The 11,257-nt window shown below is 37.1% G+C and overlaps 2 long non-coding RNA genes across 2 annotated transcripts; one reads left to right on the top strand and one right to left on the bottom strand.

Moving 5' to 3' along the window:
- Positions 1-767: 767 nt before the first annotated feature.
- LOC130051205 (uncharacterized) lies at positions 768-3,974 on the bottom strand. The gene is made up of 2 exons (XR_008799597.1): positions 3,637-3,974; positions 768-945 (listed from the first exon to the last, which is right to left on the bottom strand). It is a non-coding gene; the product is annotated as an uncharacterized LOC130051205 (long non-coding RNA).
- A 1,316-nt stretch (positions 3,975-5,290) lies between these two features.
- Positions 5,291-9,686, top strand: LOC125664095 (uncharacterized). The gene is made up of 3 exons (XR_007365716.2): positions 5,291-5,592; positions 7,841-7,999; positions 9,581-9,686. It is a non-coding gene; the product is annotated as an uncharacterized LOC125664095 (long non-coding RNA).
- The last annotated feature ends 1,571 nt before the right edge of the window (positions 9,687-11,257 follow it).

The following is an 11,257-nucleotide window of genomic DNA, read 5'->3' as shown; positions in this document are numbered from 1 at the left end:
GTGTTTATTGTTTTTGGTTATCTAATCAATGCTTTCGGGGGGAGCGAATTAGGGCACGTCCTATTCGTCCAATGGATAACAGATCCACAATGCGCGAAGTAGCAATAATAAACTTAATTAATCTCAGGTAGGACGAGAGAATAGGTCCTCAGTACAATGATACACTTAATTAATCTCAGGTAGGACGAGAGAATAGGTCCCCAGTATCCCTTGCTTGTCGTAATAGGCGATTAAATGGGGGCGATCCTTCGGATGAGACCGCAAAGACCGAGGTTCTGTGTCACAGCAGGTGTGGCACGATTAAGATTCCTCCCTGCTCAAAGGCAATAAGCGCCGAGCATAGGCCTACATTTTGCAGCCCACCACCGGCAATGGTGACGTCTCCATATGAGTGAAAATTTTTCGTGCGGGACGTTAAACAATATTCAATCAATCTCTTTGTCCCGAAAATTTGGCAATTCTTTGTACCTTTGTATAGGGTCAGTTTAGTGCTTTATATAATTTCTATCATGACTTTGTATCGACTTCGTAGAATCGTAGATAGGAGTTACGAGATTGATCACCATTCGATATCGGCAACTTTCATCCAACACTATGGTATTAAAGTGGTATTGGTTTGTATTCTCTCTCTCTCTCTCTCTCTCTCTCATTTCATTCTACAAAAAGAAAAGTCGAAATAAAACAACACTGGTGAAAGATTAACTTATTTTATTAACTGCTAGATATTCAAAATATTATTTATTTCTATATAAGGAACTGTTTACTGACGCCGCTGAGCACCAGACCATTGGTCATACGTCTGCTACAGCTTGACTTTGACAAACGTATTTGTACAATCACAGACCGCTCGTGTACAGATGAAGTCGGACAGCGGTTCAGACACGTGCTTACACACTATCGATTCTGCCGAAATCTTTTCAATATGAATATTTTCCTTCATCGTTTCTGAAAGATATGAATCTGAAAGTAATACAAATTGGTCATATCTTTCGAATTATCTTTCCAAATGAGAATAAACCGTTCCCAGGGAATCAATAAGTCGTCATTAGGAATGTAGCAATAGGTCCGGATCTCCTGAGAGCGTTTTTGTCAAATAGCAATCAGTATACTTATGGAAGAAATTGTATCATGAAAAATTGAAGACGGCAACAGTGACCAATCCCACATAAACTATCGAATTGAGAGTAGGGTAAACACGGGACCTGGAAACACCAGAAAGTAGGGTAAACATGGACCCTGTAAACACCAAAGAGTAGAGTAAACACAGACCCTGGAAACACCAGAGAATAGGGTAAATAGTACGCGGACCCTGGAAACACCAGAGAATAGGGTAAACATAGACCCTGGAAACACCAGAGGTGGAACAAGGTGTAAGCATCCCCTGTTGACCGCCGTGCGCGTTAGAAAGCTGACAGTTTGAATTTACAATACGATCATTACAACGACCAAACTGACTTTAAACGAGGCTGTTGAAAACTATGTAACATTAAGATAAATTATTATTCAGAGGCCTGACTCGATTTAAAATTGACCGTACACAGAACATGCCCTCACGTACATGTATCAAATTGGATAAGAGGCATGAACACCATATGCGGGTGATAATGGAATGAGGTTGACGATGGAGAACCTGAAGTCATCCCGTCTGTCATAAAGATTAGTTGTCATAGGTATATTACTTTGTCGTTAACATCTATGTTCAATGAAATAACCAAATAATAATATTTATTTATATAGCGCCCTATATGACTATAAATAAGCACTCTAAAGCGCTGCACACAATAAAAATGATACAGCATGTTATAAAAGTAGTAAAAGGAAATTATAATAGCATTAAGACCACACCAATTTGTAAAATAGTTCTTCGGATTTTCAAACAAAAAAGTGAGGCGAGAGGGCGAAATTATTTTACAAATATTATTTTTTATTTTGGAGATAAAATTATGAGGCGAGCGAATACAAGAAATATAAATAATTTTAATTGAATTAAGTGTGATTTTAAAAAGCGAGCGCTTAAAAATAAAGATCTAAAATCATCAGATATCATTTGTTTACCACGTGAACTTAACATTTTTCAACTTTGTTGATATAGTTTACAATAAATAAGAAGTATTTCAGGTTTCAAATACTTCATACCTAATACATGTACTTTGCAACATTAATTCATAAGATCTTTTTTAAAAAAAAATTTAGTTTCATTTCTACAAACTTTTGATTCAGATCTATGCATATTGCTAGGGACATGTCCAATTTTGAAATCTCCAATGTATCGCTTTTAGTACTTTCTTGAATTTTAATAGAACACACATAATTAATAATCACCAAAAACCTTTTGTGAATTTGTCGTTAACTGTCGATCCGATTTAGAGTAGTCCTCAGTACCCCTTGCTTGTCGTAAGAGGCGAATAAATGGGGCGGTCCTTCGGATGAGACCACAAAAACTGAGACCCATGTCACAGCAAGTGTGGCACGATAAAGATCCCTCCCTGCTCATTGGCCATAAGCGCTGAGCATAGGTCAAAAATTTTGCAGCCCTTCACCGCCAATGGTAACGTCTTCATGTGAGTAAAATATTCTCAAGAGAGACTTTGAACAATATATAATCAATCAATCGTACGCTATCGATGTTCTCTAAATAGTGGCATCGAATAGAGCTTCAAAATTTTCTTCGGCTTCCAGTTCGATTGCAGTATAAGGAACAACTTCCAATCCAGTGTTATGAAGTATCGTACATACATGTATTAAGATAAATATAATGAATAACTTAAAACACCGTATTACACTGTTAGGACATTTTTCGAGAACCTTCTTTTCATTTGTCAGGAACATGCATCAAGATCGTTTGTGCGCTTGTTGTAAAAAGTCGAAAATATTTTACGCAGATATTTGTGGACACGCGGGCGGATATTATTTTTGGATAATATTTTAATTTGGATTTATTACAAATAGAAGCGGCGAATCCGACGAACTAGATTACAAATTGGCATGGCCTAAGACATATAATATCAAAACAATGCTAGCAAAACATCAATAATGTGAAATAAAATTACTAAAATCTAAGAAAGTTCCACGCTGTACAATCAAATGATATAAAATACAGTAGTTGAAATAAATATACAATTATACACTTGAAATATGAAACAAAAGTGGAAAACTCTGTGGTGTGTTTTTAATTACAAGTTCACTGCAGGGATATATCTAAGCAATATATGAATGAAAGCGAATGTTGTAGATAGAAGAAATGTCGACGATGTATCTAAATGTCGAGTGGAATGCCATACCAAGATATGTTTTCTTCTCAAATAATTCTGCCTCATAAGAATATAAAAACAAGTTATATGATAAAGGAGCACAATTCGTGTCCATGGGAATTCCAGCATACTGTTGTTGGAAAACCTAATTACCAAAAACTACAAACATATTGCCAATGGGGCTGCAGTGTCAATGGTTGAAAGGAAAGTTCTCTTGTTATAGTATTTAGAGCACATCTTTTATTATTGTTTTGTTTATTTTAGAGTTTATTCGCAACAACTTAATTTTCGCAAATGAATAAGTCTCGTGACCCGTCAATGTAGTTCTCGGGGATAAAATGTGATTTACGGTAAAAGATGTTACATGTAAATGGTAGATTCTTACTTCTTTTAGGCACATGATTCCACCTCTGGTGTGTCCAGGGTCCGTGTTTGTCCAACTCTGTATTTTGTATTCTTTATAGGATTTGTTAGATTGATCCGCGTTTTCATGTATATAAACTTCTGTTTGGGCTACATCTCAGCATCATTGATAGCGTACAGGAACATATCCTTGTCAATCAAGCAACTCGTCTCTTTCTTGGCACTTGTCTAAGCACGGTCAAATGTGCCTGCACGATTTGTCCCTAAAGTGGGTGTAAAATTCAGAGTGATCATTTAGAAGTACTTCTGCTATAACATGAGAGTACGGGACTGAGAAATGTGCATTCAATAGGTTGTATATTATTTAACGTCTCGCTCGAGAATCTTCCACTCATGTGGAGACGTCATCATAGCCGGTGAAGGGCTGCAAAATTTAGGCCTATGCTCGGTGCTTATGGCCATTGAGCAGGGAGGGATCTTTATCGTGCCACATCTGCTGTGACATGGGACCTCGATTTTTGCGGTCTCATCCGAAGGACCGCCCCATTTAGTCGCCTGGTACGACAAGCAATGGGTAGTGAGGACTTAATCTAACCTGTATCCCGACGGTATGTACAATCAATTAATATCCTCTTAAAATGCATGCATGCATTTTGTTTGTACAGCATCAAATTTCAACATCATTTTCCTTATTAAAAACAACAACCAATATTTATTTAGAAATAAGGAAATTCAGCAGATGATGTAATTTAGAAAAGGATAAGTACATTTTTTGAGGAACATCCAATTTAATAATGCTATTTTTTGAGGAACATCCAATTTAATAATGCTATAGCCTACATTATACAATGCTTGAAGTATCTGTAAATAAAAGTATTTTTGCTTGATGCCTGGGTTTTGATTCTAAATGAAACACTCGTTTTCAGAAAACTATCATTAAATTACGATATATAGTTTTACTTCCCAGTCGAAACTTTTTCTCTCATATTACTAGTATATTCGAACTCACCAGCTGGCTTGATCACACGAATACCCCACCGTCATTTTCAATTGAATTTAAAATATTATCTCAAAATGAATTTCATTGGCTTAATAAGTATCAGTACTTCGCGAATTAGATAAATTTGAAAATTTAACTTTAAAAAGTATATTCTCAGTTTATAGCCACGGAGCCTGTGTTTCGCAACAAATGTAAGATCATTTAAAAACATATATTTCTGCCATTATCTTGATATTCCGACTGAAACAGAGTACAATATACACAGACTTCTTCCACTGGTAAATAGGCCAACACACAGGACGATAATAGGTTTACAAAACAAAATTCTGAATGATGAATTCTAACAATACTCTAGTCTCTCTGAATACTAGGAAGTGCATTAAATGAGCGATGCACACAGAAATCTATTCAATCTATTTTATATATGGTGATCATGTCGGGTTGGATATTTTGTCATGTATGATGAATCTGGAAGCCAGCTATTTTTTCTCCTATTTTCCAGTAAAATAGGCCAAGTCAATTTCAAGTTTAAGATGCCAATCAAACAACCATATGAATGGATTTCCTTTTTGACAAGTTTCTTTAAGCTTCCTTTAATTTTGACCATTATGCCGTTATCTACAACATCATTCATTCTGAGTCATTGTAATATAAAACGATATGGAAAATAATAAGTTCGATCTCACATCGATTTTTGTAGCAAACATACACTATATCCACAGCAAATGTCGAAACTTGTGGCCTTTTGGTATCCAATCTCTCGGTTTGTGTGTTGCCCTTGGCGTCTGTAGTTATGATAATGATATTAACAAGTTTTCTGTCAGTTTTTGATCGCTTTGTTGTGTAAATAGAATCAGTGCTGACTAATTCTAACATCCTCACGTAAATGGCGGTCTGTATCCTGGTGATCAGATCTGGGGATCCAATATCGTATATTCCTTTTCATGATGCCAGGACTCTGGTCTTCTGCTCCTACAAGTAAGGTTTTTTCTCATTTATTTAGAAATGTAATTTTCAATCGGATTAAAATCAGCTCCTCGATCCTCTTTTTTTTTTTTTTTTTTTTGTGTATGTTTTTTTTTTTTTTTTTTTTTTTTTTTTTTTACAAATATACCGACAATAAAAAAGGACTGATTTTAATCAGATTGTGTAATTTCTAGATAGTTTTGGGGTTGTAGATATTTTAAGACGACTCGTGGAGAGTACCTGTCTACGTAACTGCGGCTCCGCTTTCCCCATTTCAGGGACTTTTTTTCGTGAAGGGGAAAGGAATTTTGGATGAATTCTATACGTATACATGGAATATATCAATGTATAGAAATAATATCATAAACAAAACTTTGACATCGCTATTCATTATTACATAAAGTTCTTTATTGAGGAATCATCATTGTTCGGGGAGGCGCGAGGGTAAGTGATCGTGGGCATCCAAAATATTACTGAAGCGTGGGGAAGCGGGGTTTTTTTTTTGGGGGGGGGGGGGAGTAACTTAAACCCTAAATCCAAACCACGCTAACTGGATTATTAATTTTCATGGGAAAATTGCACAAAAAACTGACATAATTACAGATATTTTCTGTTCCCTTGGTTTTTAATTGTAACTACGCAATTATAACGGGACGCCTCTAACAACATTTAACATAGTTAGATTTTGTTCGGGAATGAACAACTCCGCTGGAGTCTTAGTGTGATGTATAAATAACGTATTGTATAAATACCTAATGTGATCGGAATTTAAAAAAAGTACTATTAAAGTTTGATAAAGAAACTTAGAATTGTGTATGGTCAATGTTCTTGAGGATGTATTTTCGTGGGTAGGGGTGATCCACGAATCTACTAATATTGATCCCCAAAGAATAATCATGAGTTAACAGTATTTGTAATCTTATAGCTTGACATTATTGTCAATTGATGTTCGCCCCCTGTATAGAGCAACATTTCGCTGAAAGTTACGCCCCTTGTCCGCCATTTTGCGGTGAAATATCATTTTCTTGCGTCGACCTGAGTAGTTTTCTGGTCAGCAGCTTTGATATTTGTTTTATTTTCATCAATTACAGTCAGACACAATAAAGTCCCCGGGTGCGTATGCACGAAAAATTAAATACTTGGCTATAATTCACAATTGTATTCTCTTACACTTGGTAGGGTAAAGGAAAACTTAACTATACATCGATTATCCTTTGCCTGACCCCGCGAAGGGAGATAATTCAAATGACTGGTTGATGGGGGTATTGTTCTGCCGTTCTTTACATAATGATATTGACTACAGATTGAGCCTCTCCTAATCCCACTTCGAGTGATTCTGGACAGGGATCTGTGTTTGCCCTACTCTCTATTTTGTATTCCTTATGCTATAGTGTACATGTATCCATGAGAATGAACTGTTTGTTGTCTGGAAACTAAGAAATGTTAATTTCTATGACCAATATGATATAACATTTTCTTTGTAACTGTGAGATGATAAATTCTCTTCTCTTTCTTTTTTTTAATTTCATTTCTACCTCTCTTTGAAGATTATCATCGACAATTTATTTTCTTTACCTCCACAGGCATTTTTTCTTGTTAAAGCTATATTCACGTTTCAACTTTAACGTTTTTACTCCACACCCTTCCCTCAATGTATGTCCGCAATACACAAAGCAAGACAGCCTTGGACTTAACTACAATGTAACATGAATATTTAAGAAATAAATTTAATTTTTAAAAGTACACGTGGGTTTGAACTGCGAGGCTTCACGCAGGCATCCTTTATTTATTTCTTATACTGGTACATATATTCTGCTTTCATTTCTGTCGGAATGCCCAGCCGTTAAAATTTACGTTCTTAGTCTTTATCTGTATTCATACGCGTATTGGTACAATTGCAAAGCATTCATGAGAAAATGGTTATCATTACAATTTGTACAGATATTGGAAATGTAAACATGAGTAAGTAGATATCTGTACGTTTTGTACTTTTCTGTATGCAGATCTACAGCAGTAATATTCGTATCAAGGGTATTGAGGAACATTCTATTTATGATCACTTGAGCCACTGAGGTGTCTTGTTCGTCGTGTGACGTGAATTAACATATGAATATTTTAATTGTGTTCGACAGCCTGGTAATTAGCATTTATACGATAGTGACACTGAATTTTGTGATCCCTGTTCCTAATCTATCAATAAGATGCAAGATTTAAAATTCTTTTAATTTCTACAAACTACATGCATAACTATAATGAGCAGAGAGGCTACTAACACAGTTCTGGAATTCATGACCCCTGGTTCAGTGTTTCTGGTGCTCTAAGTCAGGGTCTCCAGTGACAGGCTTCAGTGACTACAGTAACAGGCTTCAGTGACTACAGTGACAGGCTTCAGTGACTGCAGTGATGTCATTTTCATAAGGTTGGTTGTATATTATTTTTCACTCGTATGGAGAGGTCCTCATTGCAAGTGAAGGCCTGCAGAATTTAGGCCTGTGCTCGGCGCGTATGGTCATTGAGGAGGAAGGGATCTTTATCGTGCCACACCTGCTGTTACACGGGTCCTCGGTTTTTGCGGTCTTATCCTAAGGACCGCCCCATTTAGTCTCCTCTTATGACAAGCAAGGGGGTACTGAGGACCTATTCTAACCCGGATCTCCACGGATTCATAAGGTTGAATTAGATGATTGAATTAAACAATTAGTGTAGGATTCAAACTGATTTAATGAGGGGGGTGTTTTACCTTCATACGAGAACATCAATTCTAATTTTTGTTTGGGAGATGTGGATTGCGGATGTTTAAGTTTGTGTTGATGCTTGTAGCTCTATCTTTTCATTGTAGCGAGGGCAAATAACCTATAATTTAATAAACTGAAACGAGGAACCCAAACATAACCCCGCTATCGATACCAGAGACAATGTGCTGTTCTGTAAACATATTTAATGTGTATATTGGTCATTAGATTCTTATTACATGCAACCTGTTGCATGTATTATATACTTAATAGATATTTAATATCTGTAGATTATAAGTACAATTACAGAAATATGATTGGACAACACATAATCAATCTACCAATGAAAAACCTCCACTGCATAGTGTAAACCAATTCTGTTTACTGGTAAAACGTTTATTTTCATGTTCACGGCGATTTACCAGTAATTTTCAAAGTAACTTCCCCTAAATCTAACCAGAGAGTAACCATAGGGCATATTAGTATAGATACACTCATTCCGGTAATTCATTGAATTAGAATATAAGTAAAATATCTGTTTATAATTAGTTGTATCTATTTGGAAGAAGTAATCGATTACAGATGATTTTTATCATAATTAAGCAGTACCACATGTCCGGACCCGGCGGAGGAAGGTAAGCGGTATGTGGTCTTCAGCAGAGTAATGTATCGCAATAGTACCGTGAAATAGACAGGTATATTGATTGATTGAATATTGCTTAACGTACCTCTCGAGAATATTTCACTCATATGGAGACGTCACCACTGTCGGTGAAGGGCTGTAAAATTTAACCCTATGCTCGGCGCTTATGGCCTTTGAGCATAGAGGGATCTTTATCGTGCCACACCTGCTGTGACACGGGACCTAGGTTTTTGCGGTCTCATCCGAAGGACCGCCCCATTTAGTCGCCTCTTGCGACAAACAAGGGGGTACTGAGGACCTATTCTAACCCGGATCCTCACGGGACTCACCAGGTATAGGGAAAATGTGAAAAATATATAATGCTATACGCTCAGGGTCATTTCAGCAAAGGCGTAACTGAAGGGCACATGAGCCCCCCCCCCCCCCCCCCCCCCCCCCCCCATTTTAAACATGTCCGTTTCACGCTACCCTAACCCCACCTCCATGATAAAAAATCTAGATGCTACCATTTAAGTACAGGGGATGATCCAGGAATTTTTGAAAGGGGAGGGGGGATCTACCATTAAGTTTGCTTTTCAAACTGGATGGTAGTTCCACTCTCAAAATTCATTTTACTTTTTTAAAGCAAACTTTTCTGAAGAGGGGGAAGGTAGAAGATCCAAACACCGGAATCCCCCTCTGGATCCGCCACTGGTACAGTCAGGAAGTATTGTTGTAAGGTGCATTTCTTGTATATAAAAGTTATGTAATGTGACATTCTTCTGTAAATATTCTTTATAGTACCAGAATTAGCTTGATGTTGCCACGGTTAATAAACGTTGAAGACTTTTGGCTTCTGACAATCTGACGCAGGAATATCCACTCCACTCCAGCTAAGCTGAAGAAGTATAGCTCTATATAGTTAATAAAGGATATACCATAAAGCTAAAGATCCACCTCTCATGAACAAAAATTTCAAAGATATACAGTGCAACTTTTTCTGCGCACAAGTGCAATAATGATCTAAACAAATGACCTTGACTTCATCAGTCACTTGACACTAGTAAGTATGATGTCTCCATCTTGCCTAATCGGTGGCATCAGTAGTAGAGCGTTCGCTTCGTAACCTGGAGGTCGTGAGTTCGAGCCCCTCTCGTGCCATGGCTGCGTCAAACGTAAGACGTTAAAAAAGGTAGAGATTGCTCCTTCGTCAAACGCTCGGCATTAAAAAGTGAGAATTACGGGTCGTTCGGATATGACCTTCAAAACAGAGGTTCCGTGTCGCGTCAGGCGTTGGCACGATAAAGAACCTTCACTGCTGCTGCCCTGAGCGCTTAAGCATATGTCTGAATTTGTGGTACTTCACCTACAGCTGGTGACGTTTTAATATGAGTGAAAAGTTCTCGACGGGACGCTATTAATCAACCCATCCTCCATACATTTCAGAAAAGAGACAGACAGACAGACAAACACAATATGTAACAGATATTTAATGTTGGCGACAGAGAGCTAATGGCTACAGGAGACACTCGGTAATATCCCGTTAATGGTTTGTGTTTCACGCAGCTTTTCTCCTGTTACATACTGCGTGCTGATGGTTTTCAAATCCCTGAATCATGAAATTTTAATGTAACACGTGTATTTGTCATTTTGATGCATTCCCCTGTGTATTACAGAAAAAACTCTTAAATATCGAGGGTAGAACAAAATTAAATGTCTCTCTGATCTATCTTCATAACCCATCACACATACAGCTTTTTTTCGCTATTTCTCTGTTATTTGAAATTATAGGCTTTTGTGAAACTGATCGATACATGCGTCTTTTGAAGTCCTGGTGACATATTGTTCAGATTAGTATCCGGGTAATTCCTGATAATAGCCTTGTTTAGGATATATCATCTTTTTAGCTCACATGAAGACCCGGATTTGCTTTCAATCTGTTTTTTATCAAAACATCTCTCGAGTTAATTTTCTTGTTGTAAAAATTAAAAAAATTTTTTTCTTAGATGCATAGGCACATGGCCAATTTCAATCACACTTGGCATGAAGTGTCCATCTATTAAGGGGATTCAATATGCTCAACTGAAGGCCCATACTCCCCTCCAAATATAGTAGATGGGAGTGTTTCAAAACTTCTCAAGATACCACCGAAGAGACAGAAATGTCAATACTTGCATGAAAGTTTTCTTATATAGCGAATATCCGAGTTTATTCAACATGATTCCGGGGCGGTCCACAAAATGGAGTTTGTAGCTGTACATAGTCACATATAGGGAAAACAAGCTTTAAAAAACAAACAAACAAGGGTTTAGACACATTCTAA

This window comes from Ostrea edulis, chromosome 1, assembly GCF_947568905.1.
Source record: "Ostrea edulis chromosome 1, xbOstEdul1.1, whole genome shotgun sequence".
NCBI lineage: Eukaryota > Metazoa > Mollusca > Bivalvia > Ostreida > Ostreidae > Ostrea > Ostrea edulis.
This window is presented reverse-complemented; position numbering and strand designations above follow the sequence as displayed.